Genomic DNA, 17,570 nt, shown 5'->3' on the forward strand with positions numbered 1-17,570 from the left:
GAGAAAAATGGTTTTTTTGAAGCGGCGCGAAACCAGGATGAGAGAAGGCGAGCTCGAAACTTTTGCCGCTTCTCCGCGCAGCATTCGCAAGCCAGATCTCTTCCTCACTCTCTCCGACATCCGACAGAGAGGTCACGTGCGCATGACGTGCCCAGACAAGTCCGACCCCCGAGCACGCGAGCAGCGTTGCTTTATTGACCAGCGTTATTTTGTGGTCTTCTGCCTGGTTTTGTGGGATGGTTTGGAAACACTGGCTTAGGCGTGGTAGAATAGATGAGCACAATGAGTGCGCGAACGCGTAGAAGCGTTCGACAGCGGTCGTCTGCTCTATGCGATGACTGCGGGGATACGAACGCATGCAAAACGCCGACACATTAGCCCCGAATCTCGTTTCAATTCGCAGCAGAAAAATGAAAAAGAAAAAAACGTTCACGTTCCCTCGTTGAGTCTTATTATATTTCTAAAGTTTTATTGATCTCTTCAAGCAACAAAATACATAGACTACGCATCCCGTGTTAAATGATGATTTTCACCATGTCACATGCCAATGTTCGGAACGTAAGAGCAGAGTCCTCTACGTAGAGGACCAACGTCACTGCGTTGCCGTGTACGTAGGACCCTTCATACGCGCCACGTCATGCCCTCATTCTCCGGGCACGCACCGGCAGAAGGAAATGCCCAACGAGTTTAATGTAACCCCTCTATGTAACCCCTCCTGTAATGTAACCCCTCCCCCCTATGTAATACCCTCTCACGAGGGCCTTTAGGGGTATTATGAATAAAAAAAATAAAAAAAAGGGGAGCAGCGTGCATCTTGAAATTTGACCAATTTGCGCGGAACGTAGCATGCAAATTTCTGCAGACGTGATCAGGAACTTCTTGTCTACGCATTGAGCTTGTCAGTTCAAAATTGTCAAACCTTGTGAGTGACCCATTAGAAGGCCACTCAAAGACGAATAAAAAATTGCTGTAGTGAAAGCTCCCGCAATGCCTTGCCAGCAGAAGTGAAGCCAGCTTTTACCATTGCCTAGATGTCGGAAACATGCTCTTCACTGGTAGTGCCCACTTAGAGATCAAGTGGCTCTCATATGGTAATGCAAATGCTACGTTAGTTCTATATTAAAAGAAAGTTGTTCCCGACAAATTAACACACAGACACGAGTATGGGTGACTAAAATAATAAAGAACTTTGCCTCCAATTAGAGTATTACTAAGAAAAGCTAGTAACACTAAGACGCACTTGAAGCACTATGTGACTCGAAAAATTTTTTCACCTTAAACTCGTTGGGCATGCGCGAGAAATGCTCCATTTTCAATCGCTGAACGGTGATACTTTATCTTGCCTCTAGTAAGATGGCCGCCGCAGCCGCCATCTCGCCATAGGCACGGCTTCACTCCTGGGCAGTGATTTACACTCCAGCATTTTTTTTATATCCTCCTTGGGGCCCCTCAACAGGCCCCATACCAAGTTTCAGTTAGAATGTAGAAGTTGTTGGGTGTCCGATTAGGAACGTTTTCACAAAAACATTTTGAGTCGGTTCATTACGAGCTGAGAAAACTGTTTATTTATAATTTTTTTGAAGCGGCGCCAAACGAGGATCAGAGGAGGCGAGCTAGAAATCCTTGCCGCTTCTCCACGTAGCTTTTCCAAGCCAAATCTCTTCCCCACCCTCTTCAGCATCGGACCAAGAGGTCAGGTCTGTATGACGTGCCCCAACAAGTCCAACCAGCGTGCACGCGAGCGGCGTTTTTTTTTTCGTTTTTTTTGACCAGTGGTGTTTTGAGGTCTACTGCCTGCTTCTGTGGGATGGTTTGAAACTGCTGGCTTAAGGTTGGTGCACAGAGGCGACTAGCAGCGGTCACGCGATCATTTGCGACTTGTCGCAAACAGTCGCAAAGCGCCTGCTTTGGCTAGTCGCTTCCTGAACAATTTTTCAGTCACGTGACTGCAGTCACAAAGGCGCTGGAACCAATCAGTGATGCCCAGTTTTTCGTACTTTTCACTGCGAGCCTCCTGCCGCCAGATACAAATCAGTGCGTTCCTTTGTGTCTGTGGCACCATGGCCACCACGGAGTACTTGGCTTAGAGATGGCGGGGCGCAGCAGCTCGAGCAAAGTGTCAAATCTACGTGGCGGCATTCACAGGAAGCTAAACACTGTCAAAATAGGTTGATCGTGCACTATCTTTCCTTCGTATTCAGAATCATTTTTTATCTTGAACTCAACTTGTCACCGCCTTCAACGTAGTGCGTTAGGAACGCGTTTGTGCTTCATGCCTTGGCAAAAGACACCACGTTCGATACGCGTTTTTGCAGCATTGTAGGTTGTGGCAAGTTCTTTAAATTTAAGGACCGTTCTGAATACGTTCCACTCTCAAAAATACTCCTCGTCGTCTCAGCGCAGCTTGGGAGGTAGGTGGCTTGCATGGCCAGCCAATTCTCACGAGTAACGGGACGGTCACACCCACCACCGGCTTTCTTAGGGGCGAAGCTCCCTATAGCGGCACCCGTTCTTCCATCGTAGTCATAGTCGTAGTCGTAGTGTGTAACCAGTTTTACATATTGACCTCCAAGGTGGTGCCGGTGAGATATTTCTTCTGTGCGTTGTTGAACAATAAAAATTCGCAGCGTGCGCGTTTACAAAAAGCCGAATTCTCCTGTCTCTCATTCCCCCTTAGCAGCCATTGGCGTGTACATTGAGCACTATCTGACAAGAAAGGGTTGCTACTTTATACTCGCTGGGCATAACCTCTTGAGTTTTAGAAAGATTTAGCTAGCGTTGGGCCGCAGTGCCATGTATAGAGTGAACCACTATATTCCATGAAATCGAGGTGGTTAAAGGTAGAAAGTAGACACGAAGCGCAAGCCGTAAGAAAGTGTGCGTGTGCCATTTCTCGTTTAGTCCTTGGAATGTCCGCTGAATGGGGGTGCATATGCGGAATATATGATGAAAAGATATGAGATGGTGATACTTGGAGTGTTGAATAGATGGACGAACGGACACGCAGACAGATGGATGAATGGACTCATGAATGGCTGCAGCGACGGATGGACGCAAGGGCGGATGCGGGGGCGGATGAATGGATGAACGCAGGGACGGACGCACAGATGGACGTGTGGACGCACGAACAGACGGACACACGGACGGGTGAATGGACGCACGGACGGTCACATAGGCGGACGCATGGACGGACGGAAGCAAGAACGAATGAACGGACGGATGCTTCGCCCCACTATCAATCATTCACTCGGTAGATACGCTGTAATTTTTTATTTGGAAGCTTCTGTGCTATCAGCGCTGACACCATGGCGGAGCGCATCTGCGCCATGACGATGTTTTGTTCTTTGCTTGATTTAAACTCCTTGATGGTGCTGCGAACGCTGTGCGAGCACGGTTGAATGGCCCCGTACTCCAACTCCTGCGACCGTTTCCATCTTGCCCAACTTCTCTTTACTTCCGTCGCTCGCTGTCCCTGCGCCTCACTCTCTCCTACCTCTTTCTGTAATGTCTTTTAATCTTATTTTTTAATCCCTCCTTACCCCCTTCCCTTGTAAGCTATATATACTGATGAGGTGTCGCACCTGATGCAGACGGTTATGTGGCTCACTTTTCTGTTTTTTCATTTAAGGAACTACGTAAGAACCACATAAGGACAGATGAAAACAATAAATGCGGCGCACTCGGTTCGCTCCGCTCACTCAGCTAGTAGCGCTAGAAATACCGGCGCCGATCAGCTGATCGGCGCTGGTTTGCAGAGTTTTCGCCAGTGACGAGATGCGGCCGTGACTCGCCGGGTCAGCGTATTCCGGTCGCTCGCATGCAGCTTCTGCCGGTGTGAACATCAGTCGCTTCTTGGTCACCAGTCGCAAATGGTCGCGCGAACGCAGCTAGTCGCCGGTGTTCACCAGCATTTACAGTATGGAAGGGCTACCTCACAGAACTTGTAGGATTACTCCTCATGCACTTCAACTATGACCTACACATGTGGTGCCAGCCACGCCAGATTGCTACCGAAATCGACTGTTGTGAGCTCATAACAGCCTACACTGAGAAAAAAAATTACTGAGCACTACTTGTGTAAAGCTACAGCATGCGCAGACACAATAATAATTGCGTCTAGCCAGCGTGCAACACTGTCGTGGTTAGGTTCGTCACGTAGCAAGGGTTGTGACGCGAGAAAGATGGAGACAGTGCGGAAAACAAAATGATATATTGAACGAAAAAAAACAATTGCAAATACAATAGTAGGCGTCGTACACGCACGCGATTCTCACACATAAGAAAAGAATAAACGGTCTCGCAGTCTGAGCCTTGGGCCGGTGCCTTGAAGAGGGACCCGTTGCATGCTCGGATGCAGTCGTCGCTTGGGTGCCAAGTCAGCATACCGCTGTAGAAGGCATCACCAGGTCTAGGCTTAGCCACACACTGTCAGTGACGTAGGCTCGCTGGACGTGGTCGGCAGCTCCGGTCTTTTCAAGGGAGCTCGCCGTACCGGAGATGTCCGCGGACCACTCGCCCAGAACTCGTACCTGGCCACGCCGACACGCCGTGCCCCAAGGACGTCAATGCCTCGAGGACAGGAACCCGACCTTTCGGACCTCGCGCGTAGTTGTGGGTTCGCCCTAGACTCCCTTGCGTCGTCTTGTCAGCGTCCGAACAGCTTCGTTCTGCCAAAGCGCCTTCTCTTATTTCTTCATTGAGCGCGCCTCAATGCCCCTTCATTCTTGTCATCTTCCAGGTGATGTGGCGCTGTCGTCTGCTATGCTCGCATTTTCCAATCTACTGCATCACATCACCCCCCACTTAAGAAAGTTCTTCCGGTAGAAGAACTTGAGGACACAGGGGACACGTGGGTTTGCAGATGGAAACACACACGTAAGCACCGCTGCACACTATAGCAGTTCTGACCCCCGCACACTCGACACACTCGACCACAAAAGTACACACCAGAAAAAAACTGAAACAAGTCACAGAACTAAAGCGTCATGATACTCGTATCCCGCTGTAAGGTTCACATCACAATCAATATCACTGGGCACCGATTCTTTATGCAGCCGTTGCTCACTGAGTTGGCAAACGGCTCATGTAATCTGCGCCTACATTGTTACTGCCTGTTATATACTCGACCAAAAAGTTGAATTCAATAAGAATAAGGCTCCACCGTAGCACGCGGCTGTTCACATGCTTGACCGACTTGATATACACAAGCGGTTTGTGGTCAATCTATAGAATGAGTGTGCAACCGAATAGGTAGAAATGATATTTCCGGACCATTCACGTCCAGGGCCGTCCGCTCCACTGTAGAGTAAGTAGCTTCGCGTCATTGCAGTCTACGACTTGCGTATGATACTGGGTGCAGTATTCCTTTCATTGGAGTGGAACGCATGGTAGCTCGTCGCTTTCGGTGTCATCTACCTGGTAAACAGCTTATGCTTCATGCGGTGGTGCAGGCGACCATTCCTTATACCTTTTAAGTAGGTTTATATGAAATAGCGTGCTTCTGGTACTGAGGTCAAATAAATAATTGACATCATTTCTCCTCTCAAGAACAGTAAAGGGTCCTTTCCACGTCAGAACCGACTTGTTGGTATCCGATGGAAGCAGTAGCAGAACCTTCCCTAGGGGATAATTGACGTGGTCTGGCTTTTTGGTCATAATGCTTCTTAGGCACAATCTTCGCTTTCTGAAGCTCCTCCTTGGCTAAACAGAGGTGTCTTCAAGACGATTCCGAAGTTCAACTACGTACCCGTAGGATGTTTTTACGTCATCATCAATATAATCAGCGGCCCATAATTTTTTCAATATCGCCAGGGGACCTCTGACATAACGGCCGTAGAGCAAGTCGAACGGGGAGAAGCCTAAGCTCGACTGGGGAACTTCGCGATAGGCAAAGAGCAAGGGCGCCAGGTACTGGTCCGATTTCTTCGGACTCTCCGGACACATTCTTCTTATCATTTGTTTCAGGGTGCCGTTGAACCGCGCTACAAGGCCATTAGTCATGGGATGATGTGGAGTCGTTGGCCGTTGTTTGAAGGGGAGAAGTCAGCTTAGCTCCTTCAATAGGCATGACGACAATGACGTGGCTCTGTCACTAATTACCTCCCGTGGGGCTCCTACACGAGAAAACATCTCCAGAAGTGCCTCAGCGATTTTCTCCGTCTCGATGTTTGGCAGTGCTTCAGCATCGGGATAACGCGTTGCCATATCCACCACTGTCAAAACAAATTTGTTTTCGTCCTCTGACATCGGTAACAATGAACCCACGATACCAACGGCTACTATCTTGAACGGGATATCAAATATAGAAGTGTTGCCGACTAGTAAATGACCCACCAAGTGCTTGGGAATAGTTTTTAGATATATATCACACGATTTAACAAATCGTATGATGTCTGACTGAACCCCTGGCCAGGAGAAGTCTTCGAGTACCCGGTCTGTGGTTCGTTTAATTCCCTGATGGCCTGAAAGGATGCCTTCGTGGGCCATTTTCATCACAATATGTCGGAAGCACCTTGGTACCACAAGCTGATCCACCTGTCCTTTTAGAGGGAAGGGTGTACTTGCGATAGGAGATTCCATCTTCCATGAAGAACAATATCTTAGCAAACTTTGTCTTGACCGCTTTGTTAACGGCTTTGAAGCATTTCCGTGGGCTGCTGTCTTCCTCCTGTTTGATTTTGAAGTCCTGTGGGCTGATGTCCAAAGGGTTAATAGCTTGAGCCGAGAGTAGATGTGTGTTTGCTGCCTGTCGGTTTACTGCAGCAACTTTTGCCTTGAAACGTGTTCTCCTTGCAGCCGATGTTGAAGTCTTTGCATACAAAGGTTCATGTGCGGAACCAGAATTTTCTGCGCCAGAATACTCTTCAGCAGCGTTCCGGATGTAAAGACGGCTCTTCCAATCGTTATCAGGATTGTGAACATCTCGAACGCCTTCGCCATTTCCCAAGACAACATCATATAAAGGATTATCCATGCAAAAGACTCGAGTTTTGCCAGTGAAGAAAGGCGAAATAATTTCCACGTGTGCTTCAGGCAGCTCTATCAACCATTCATCCAAGTGGTAAATTGAGGAAATCTTTTCAGTCAGCTTGCTATCCGCCACAAGAGACCTTTTAACAATGATGGAATCGCATCCGGTATTTCACAGTACTGTTGCGGGATGTCCTTCGAGTACACTTTCGTCCGTGGGCATCGATTTTTTCTTTCAGCTCGGCTGTGCGAGTTTCCGTGCACTTCGGACTATATGGAAAACAAAGAGAAGCCTGCGACTCTGAATTAATTACCTTGGCTCCATATTTTTGATGCAAAGAGCATGAGACCTTCTCAACGCTGTTTGCCCTTCTGGAGCAGTCACCTGCTTTATGCCCTGTGTAGCGACATTTCCACAAAATGGTGGCTTTGTATCTGGACCCTTTGTGTTGGTCCAGCAATCAGCAGCTCTGTGACCCTTTTTGTTACAAAGGAAGCGCTGCAGTCTCTTTTTGTCGTCTTGCCGCTCAGACGTTCGAGTTTGACCTGGGGGCTTGCTAAGGATATCGCCTTTACATTTGCCAAGGTTAGTCAACCCCTGGGCCTCCAAGTAGTGGTCTGTAGCCTCCGCAAGTTTTTCAAGGCTTTCACAGTTTCTTTCTTTAAGAAACACAGCGAGTTTTTTGTGGCATTGTGCGAGAAACTGCTCCGAGACAATTTTATCTCGCAGAGCATCAGAGGTCCGGTATGTCTTGGCCATATCTTGCAAATGGTGAAAACAACCTAATAGATGCCCGGCAAACTGCAAGCCCGTTTCAGAATTATCTGGTTTTGCTGATCGAAATTTTGTCTGATAGCCTTCTTCCGTGAACCTAAAGCCTTGTAGTTCTGTTTTCTTCAGCGTTACGTAGTCCGTGACATGTTCAGGTGCCATGCTACCAACTACACTCAAGGCTTCTCCAGTCAAGCAAATGCTTAGTGATAGGGCTCATTGGTCTTGCGGCCAGTTTTGACAAATAGCGACGCGCTCAAATCGATGTATACATGCGTCCAGCTCATAGCGTTCCTCGTTAAAGGCTGAGATGAGTTTGTGTGGACTTCAGTAGCTCTGCGTTGTGCCTACGGGCGCACCATCGGTAAGCTGCCCAGTAGTTGCGCTCCGAGACTGCTGCCCAGTAGTTGCGCACCTAACTGATGCAACCGTAACTTGAGCTCAAGAACTTCCTTCTCTGCTTTTACTCTAGCGACTGCGTCTGTCTCGAATTCTTTCGCGCCATTTCGTTCAGACAGACGGGCGTCACGTGCCTCTTTTTCGCGTGCGCGTTTTAGGTCCATCACATCTTTTAGTGTTGAGCCACTTAACCCAATTCCTTTCCGATTGCCGTCAGCTTATCTGCCTCCATCATTGACCGTCACACACACATATGCGATGTGATATTCTGCTTAGATGTAACAAGAGCAGTCCTGTGTCGCGGATGCCAGATATGTCATGGTTAGGTTCGTCACGTAGCAAGGCGTGTGACGCGAGGAAGATGGAGACAATGCGAAAAAACAAAATGAAGTTTTATTGAACGAGAAAATACTACTGCAAGTACAGTAGTAGGCGTCGTACACGTACGCGATTCACGCACATCAGAAAAGAATAAACAGTCTCACAGTCTGAGCCGTGGCCCAGTGCCTTGAAGCGGGACCCGTTGCATGCTCGGATGCAGTCGTCGCTTGGGTGCCCAGTCAGCATACCGCTGTAGAGGGCATTACCAGGTCTAGGCGTAGCCACGCAATGTTAGCAACGTCGGCTCGCTTGACGTGGTCGGCAGCTCAGGTCTTTTTGGGGGCACTCGCCGTACCGGAGATGTCTGTAGGACCACTCAGAACTCGTACCTGGCCACGCAGACACACCGTGCCTCGAGGACGTCAATGGCTCGAGGACAGGAACGCAGCTTTTGAACCTCGCGCGTAGTTGCGGCTTCGCCTTAGGCTCCCTTGCGTCATCTTGTCGGTGTCCGAACAGCATCGTTCTGCCCGAGCGCCTTCTTTCTTCATTGAGCGCACCTCAATGCCCCTTCATTATTGTCATCTTCCAGCTTCCAGTTGATGTGGCGCTGTCGTCTGCTATGCTCGCATTTTCCACTTTACCACATAAAAAATAAATTTCCGCATCGCTTGACTGACGTGAGACGCTTGGTACGCTCGTGCTCATGATGATAATGATGAAAATCAGCCAAAATTTGATGAATTATTTCAGTAAGATTTTTAATTCAATATCTAAACCACCCACCGGAGAAAAAAAAATGACAAAAGAAAATACACCCTAGGCAGAATGAAAGGAGTGCGATAGTTGTTTGTCACTCGTTCAGATCAGACAATCATTCATTACCTTGAATAGGAATCGGCATTGTTAAAAAAAGCTCCTGTGTATGTTATAGTATTTTTGCAAGAATAATAATCACGCAGAGATAAGCTGAATTCTTTTACTGTCATCATGGTACTTGCAAAATGCATAGAAAACGTTCTCGGGGCTGAAGCCAAGATCGAAATTAAGCACCGAAGAAAAGTATTATTTCTGTTGTGAAGTACAGCCCCAGGCTAGCGAATGGAAGGACTAAGAGTGTTTTCTTGAGCAATTTGTATCGGTGACTTGATAAAAAATAGTTCTCCATTGTTTTCGATTCTGAACAAAAGCTGCATAGCGGTGATATCGCCAGATTAGCCCTATGTGAATGGAAATTTAACGGGAAGACACGCCATCGAAATCTGGTTATTATGGTTTCCCATTGTCTTGTAAGACACCAATGATTTTTCCACGGAAATCTTTAGTGAATAAATTCTTGTGTTGACATTATTGCTACCATAGCGTCTGAACGAAGCGCAAGTTTTTCTGTATCTTGTTGCAGTTATAGTGGCCACTTCAGGAAGTACTGATAGAACTGGCCCCTCCAGTGCTGCTCATGCCAGAGAGTCGACCATTTCAATTAATTCTAAGCAGCAACGACCAGGTACCTATACTAATTTCAGTAGCTGCAGCTGAGGAGGGACTAGCATAAGAAGCGTCTTTAAGGCCATCGATTTTGTTGACGCCGTAATCGTTGTACCTATTGACAGGGAATCCGTGATTATGATCGCGTTATTGGCATTCAGAGCTTTCGCAGCGCTAGAAGTATTGCCAATTGTTCCGCTTCAAAAACGGAGGTGAAATCCGGTAATCTTAATGAAAAAGACCAGTCAAGCGAATGGGAGTATTTACTTACACCTGTCTTTTCATCTATTCCTGAAGCATCTGTGGCTATAATAATATTTGTTTCTGCGTGTGCAAGATAATCCTGCAGTCGACTATTTAAGACCCTATAGGATTGCGATTTGGGCGGAGAGAGGAAAATCTCATTGAATTTTATCTTAAGATTTTGATTTGTAACCTGCGCCGCAATCACACCTCGAATTTTTACATTTATCTTATCTAGTTGTTTCTGGACAAAAGCAATCTGAGGTGTTCTAAATCGTAGCCAATGGGCAAGGAAAAAGGTGTCTGGGTCATTTATAATGTTAAGGCGTTTATCAGCCGGCCACCAGCGAGCATACACAATGGCGACAGTCCCGGCCAAGCACGGACTCTCAGCGCGAGCGGCGTCCTTTTTGGGCAGACCCACTAGAAGTCACTTGAGAGTTCAACTAATTTCAGTGTCCGGAGGCTTCTTTACAATTACCCCGGGGTCGAAGAGGAAGCCGTCTGGCGACCTAACAGCTTGTCACATAGTAAGCCTTCATGCCCTCCACGTTGACTATGTCGCGCCTACGACGGTGCATGTCCGATGACTGTTCAATTGGTTCATTAAGATAGGTGACCGGAGATGTGCGCTCGATGACACGGTAGAGGCCTTCGTATTTTGGGAGTAGTTTGGAAAAAAGGCCAGTTACAGAGGTCGGGATTGAGAGCCGTAGAAAAGAACCAGGAAGGAACGTGAGCTCAAAAGTGGCGGAGCCATCATGGATACTTTTCTGCCGCTCTTGCTCATGCGCAAACTCGCGACACTCTTCAGCAAGCCTGGCTGTTTGAGAAATAGGTGCACACTCGGATGGATCCGGCGTGTACGGGAGTATCATGCCAATGGTGCTTGACGGGTGCCTTCTGTACAGCAAGAAGAAAAGTGAAAAACCGGTTGTGCCCTGAGAGCGGTGTTGTAGGCGTAGGTGACAAAGGGCAGTATAGTGTCCCAATTCGTGCGGTTGGTGGCGACGTATATCGAGAGCATGTCGCTGAGGGTGCGGTTGAAGCGTTCGGTGAGACCATTCGTCTGCGAGTGGTAAGCAGTAGTTTTGCGGTGGACAAAATGGCACTCCGTGACAATGGCTTCGACGACTTCTGACAAGAAGACATGGCCTAGATCACTGAGAAGCTCCTGGCGCGGACCATGGACCAGTATGAATCGATGCAGTCGGAAGGACGCAACAACACGCGTAGTAGTGGCACGGAGAGCGGAGGTTTCGGCGTATCGCGTTAAGTGATCTACGGCGACGATGACCCAGCGCTTACCAGCTGACGTCAGAGGAAGTGGTCCATACGAATCGATACCTATGCGCCCAAACGGACGCTAAGGCTAAGGTAACGGTTGCAGACCGACTGGCGACATGTGTGCTGACGGTTTGTGGCTTTGGCAAGCGAGGCAGGAGCGAACGAAATGCTGCACGTAGCGGTACATCCCGCACCAGAAGTAGCGTTGTTGAATGCGATGGTAGGTTTTGAATACCCCAGAGTAGGCGCATTGCAGCACAGAATGGAAGGATTCACATATCTCTCACCGCAGACTGCGGGGTATCACGAGTAGCCACTGCCGGCCATCGGCGTCGTAATTGCGTCGGTATAGGAGGCCGTCACGAATGGCAAAATGGTGAGCTCGACGACGCAAGGCACGCGTGGATAGCGTTGCGGACGAATCAGAGAGCAAGTCAATCAGCGGGGCGGTGATGTCAACGTTCGGTAGCGGTGATGTCAACGTCAATGGTAGAAACAGCAACCGAGGATACTGAGCAGAACACGTCATCTTCAGGCAGAGAGGAACACGAGAGGGCGTCGGCGTCAGCATGCTGGCATCCGTTACGATACATCACGCGGATGTCGTAGTCTTGTAAACGAAGAGCTAAACGGGCGAGATGGCCTGAGGGATCCTTCAATGATGAAAGCCAGCAGAACACATGATGGTCCGTGACGACATAGAATGGGCGACCATAAAAGTAAGGTCGAAACTTTGTAAGGGCCCAGACGATCGCCAGGCACTCTTTCTCCGTGACGGTGTAGTTTGTCTCGGCTCTCGTGGCCGTACGGCTTGCATATGCTACTTCATATTCAGGGAATCAGGGTTTGCGCTGCGCCAGGACAGCGCCGAGGCCTACACCGCTGGCGTCCGTGTGCACCTCTGTTGGGGCGGTAGGGTCATTGTGGCATGGAGTGGGAGAAGACGTCAACAAATGGCGGAGCTTCGTGAACGCGTCGTCGCACTCGGACGACCACAAGTTGAGGGGTCCGTTACTTCCAAGGAGCTTCGACAGCGGTGTTATGATCGTGGCAAAGTTTGTATGAAGTATCGTAAGTATGAGCACAGGCCCATGAAACTATGCAGTTCTTTGACGGACGCAGGTTTGGGGGATTCGGCCACGGCCCGAAGCTTGGCTGGGTTAGGAAGAATGCCATCCTTGGACACGACGCACCCTAAGATGGTGAGTTGCCGTGCTGCAAAGCAGCATTTCTTCAGATGTAGTTTCAAGCCGGCATTGCTCACACGTGCGAAAACTTCTTTCAGACGTTCGAGATGCGTGGAGAAATTCGGGGCGAACACAACAACGTCATCGAGGTAACACATGCACGTGTGCCATTATAAGTTGCGTAGAAACGTGTCCATCATGCGCTCAAAGATCGCAGGTGCATTACATTGTCCAAACGGCATGACGTTGAATTCGTACAAGCCGTCTGGTGTGATGAACGCAGTCTTTGGTCGAGCGTCATCAGCCATGGGTACTTGCCAGTACCGAGAGTGCATATCCAGAAAAGGAAAAAAAGATTGCCACCGTGAAGGCTGTCTATTGCGTCATCGATGCGGGGCAGTGGGTAAACATTGTTGTGAGTGATCTTATTGAGCCGTCTGTAGTCCACACAGAGCCGCAGAGAACCATCTTTCTTCGCAACAAGAACGACAGAAGATGCCAATGGACTGTGTGAGGACCCAATAACGTCGCGTCGGAGCATATCGTCGACACCTGCTCGTTAATTTCTCGACGATCAGCAGGCGACACGCGGTAAGGATGTTGCCATAATGGTGAAAAGGCACCAGTGTCGATACAATGTGTAACAGTGAACGCGCGACCGAGAAAACTTTGCCCGACATCGAAAGGAGAACAATATTCTTGCAACATGTCCAGAAGCTGGGAACGCTGTACCGACGTAAGGTTCTCATCAACGCAGGGGCCAAATACATCAGGAGATGATGGATCACAAGTGGAAACAGCACTGATGGTACGCGCATTGGGATAACGAGAGTCATCCGGTACTTCCAGAATTTGTGCGTCATCAAGTGGTTCCACTCTGCAGAGACATGGCCCTCGAACGAAGGTAACAGTGTACGGGGATGGGTTGGTCACAAAAATAGCGGCGTAGCCCTGGGTGATTTGCACGTTCGCGAAGAGCGCTAGCAACCCTTTTCTTCTGCAAGCACCGTCGGATGGCGAAACCAGTGCCATTGTGTCGGAGAGACCAGCGCAGTAGACCGATACATCCATCATCGAGCTTGACGGCACTATGGTATCGTCTTTCACGAGAATCTTGCTCAGTTTCAAGGGACTGTCTTCTGGCGTCAAATGCGAGAAGGGTGAAAGTTCAATTTCGGTGGCGGCACAATGAATGACGGCTCCGTTGCAGGAGTAAAAATGTCATCCCAGGATGACCTCATGAGAGCATGCAGGAATGATGATAAATTGGGCGACATACAGAACGTTCTAAACTACAACGCGAGCTGTGCACCCTGCTGTAGGATGGATACGATGCGAACTAGCAGTACGAAGGGACAACCCGGAAATTGGCGTTGTCACTTTTCGAAGCACGCGGCAAAGGTTTTCGTCCATAACTGGTATGGTCGCTCCAGTGTAAATAAGAGCAGATGCATGAACACCGTCCACAAGCACGTCAATGACATTAGATGGGCGGCTCTGATGGCTTTCAGACTGCGATAGCGTCGCAGTCCCCAAGGCAAGGGCTGCGACGTTTTCCCGCTCACGAGCAGCTAAACTTGGCCACATGGGGGACAGGGAACGACGTCGTGGAGACGGCGACCTTCTAGGAGATAGACCTGGGCGAGACGGCAGTGGCATAGACGGCGGTTCTTCGTGATAGGGACGACTGAGCTGGCCAGCAACAGGCCAAGAATTTGGAGCCGGCTGTACGCGATGGCAATAACGGGCTACATGACCGGCGTAACCGCAGGCAAAGCAGATGGGTCGGTTGTCGGGTGGTGTCCACTATCTATTCACCGGGTTAGGTGTATTCACCGGGGTAAGAGCCGATGGACGGAACGGTGGCTGCATGGTGGGCTGAAACTGAGGCTGAGGGGTTACGTCAACATACATAGCGGGCATACCCGCTGCAAAGGACAGAGGTCGAGCGGCAATTTAAGCGTAGGTTAGAGGGGCGGGCGCTGGAATGACATGAGGCAGCCTGGTGACCACTTGGGCGTAACTCAGGGGCGCAGGAGCCAGACGCTGTAAGGGGAGGTACGCAGGCATTACCTCCGCTATTTCGTGCTCAATCGCTCGACGGATGGGAGGGAGAAGGGTAGTAGCCGATTGTTGGACAGCTGGTCGGTGGCCAAAGGGCAGGAGAGAGAACTGACGCGCGACTTCCTCACGGATGAAGGACTTTAGATTTGCCATCAACGCCAATTGGTCACAAATGGCGTCCAAGCCAGTAAGCGTTGCAGCTCGTGGTGGGAAGCGACGGGTCATCGAACGCTACCGGCGGAGCTCCTCGTAGCTCTGACACAGTGTGATGGCCCCAGCCACTGTGCCGGACGTTTTGGCGAGCAGCATCGTGAAGGCATCATCGTCAATGCCTTTCATGATGTTTCGGATCTTGTCAGACTCGGACATGGTGTGATTAGATTTGTTGCATAAGTCCAGGACATCTTCAATATAGCTCGTCAATGATTCACCAGCCTCCTGAGCGTGTTCACGTGAGCGCTACTCGGCTGCAGCTTGTGAACAGCAGGGCGACCGAAAACGTTGATAATAGTGGTTCTAAAATCGGAGCAGGTTGAAATCGAACGCGTGGTGCTTGTACCACTAACTGGCAACACCCGCAAGGTATAACACCAAGTTGATCAGTTTGCCGTCCTAGTCGCATTTGTTGGGGATGCTCACGCACTCGTAAATGGTGAGCCAGTCCTCCACGTTAGTGCCATCAGCGCCAGTGAGGATGGGTAGATCGCGGACTCTGCGGACACAGGGACAAGGGGTGGCATGGGAAGAGGCGTTTGCTGAGAGGCGTCGTGGGACATGGTAGATGGTAGGGTACGTGTCGTAGCTCCAAAAGCATCGAAGACTTTTTCAGCACTCTTCACCAATTTGTTAAGGGGTTTATTAGCCGGCAAAAAGCGAGCATACACAATGGCGACAGTCACGGCCAAGCACGGACTCAGCGCGAGCGGCGTCCTTTTTGGGTAGACCCACTAGAAGGCACTTTAAGAGTTCGTCCAATTTCAGTGTGCGGAGGCTTTTATACAATAAAAGCATATTCAGATCGTCTTGACACATAGCTAGAAAATTTAAGAAACGTCTGAACTGCAAGGATACGAAAACGGCAAGGCAATGTAGGTAATCGTGCTTCCTTATACAAAACAGTTTGTTACAAACCTAGGAAGTCCTAGACACAATCTCAAGGCTTCTCGTTCAAGCATAAGCAGAGGCTTTATTTTGTAAGCAGGAAACCTGAGAACAATACGCACCCAAATTCTAGCATTGGTCGCATATACATTTTATATATCATCACCATTGTACTTCTGCGTTGACCATATCGACAGCTGCTCAGTCTACGAAGAATTCCTAAAGCGCGTTGTGCTTTAGATGTCATGTTTTTTATGTGGGAAGTCCAGTTTAGGTTGACTTTATAAATTACTACGGAATATTTAAGAGATTCTACCTGTGGAATGGGCTATTGTTTATAACATATTGAAATTGAGATTGTTTCTGATAACAGGGATATCAATACGGCACTCTTATTTACACTTAAGATCATACAGACTGCATCTAGCCATTCCTACAGGATATTCACATATCTCTGTAGATTTTGATGTAAAGAATATATGTCACTATGTGCCGTGAAAAATGCAATACCACCAGCATATACAAACACTTTCACGTCCTGGCAAGTGCTCATTAGGATGTTAAATAGAACTGGCGATAATACAGCGCCTTGGGAGACACCGCGAGTTTGTTTGCACTTTGATGATGCGCACCCATCCTTAAAACAATAGAACTCTCTTCCTCTCAAAAATTCCCTCACTCACGCCATTATATAGTTTGGAGATTGTGGCTTTGTAATATGTCTAATAAAACTGAATGTTCTACACTCTCATATGCCTTAGCTATATCCAATGTCACTAGTGCCGCATGTTGTCTTCTTTTGCGAGCAAGCTAAATGCGGCTTTCTAAATCTGCATGTGGACACTAGATTTAACAATGGGTTTTGAAGCCAATTTGATTTGAGTTTATTATAAAATTTTTCTCCATCCGTATTATTATTCTTTTATGGAGCACTCTTCCAATGAGCTTCACCATATTAGATGTAAGAGAAATGGGTCGAATATTTTCTATGACATATCCAAATGCTTGTTTTTTTGTACCGGTTATATAACTAATCTCCACTCATACGAAATCCAGGCACATTTTAACGAATCATTCACAGTGTTTGGTAGTTCACATGGTGATAATTTGAATAATATTTTTATCATAGCAGCTGTCATTCCATCCGGACCAGGAGCTGACGAGGGCAAATCTTGTATCACTCGCGCTAACTCTTCCTCTGTTCCTTCAGTAACTTCAATCGCTAACGCTGGCTTTTGTAGATCGTAAGGCTTAGTTGATGTAAATCTACACTACAGGCCTTTAGCTATGATTTCTAAGGATTTTCTTGTTTCTTCCGAGGACATAATCTCAAATCCTATATTATTTGGAGATGGCAACATTTTACGTGATCTCATGAACCTGAACAGCGCCTTTTTGTTATCAGGTTTTGAAAGGTGATCATAATGTTTTCGATTATATTGTTTCTTAGCTAAAGAGACTGAGGGTTCAAAACTTGCAGCGTATTATTGTAATCAGACCAGTCGTGGGGGCACTGGTAATGCATACGTTTTTTCCAAGCTGCCTTTCTTCGTCGGAGATACCGGGCACAGTCCGAGTTCCACCACGGACTATGGCTCATGCTATTTGTGCATTTCACGGGAAATTCTGCCTTTTTATATGTTCTTTTGATCAGTGGACTTAGTCTCATGGCTTTCGTTTCTTCTTGCTCTTCAGAACTGGTTGTCAAAGCAGATTCTAAATCTTTGCTAAATTTGGTGTAA

Source organism: Rhipicephalus microplus, chromosome 2 (genome assembly GCF_043290135.1).
Source record: "Rhipicephalus microplus isolate Deutch F79 chromosome 2, USDA_Rmic, whole genome shotgun sequence".
NCBI classification, from domain to species: domain Eukaryota; kingdom Metazoa; phylum Arthropoda; class Arachnida; order Ixodida; family Ixodidae; genus Rhipicephalus; species Rhipicephalus microplus.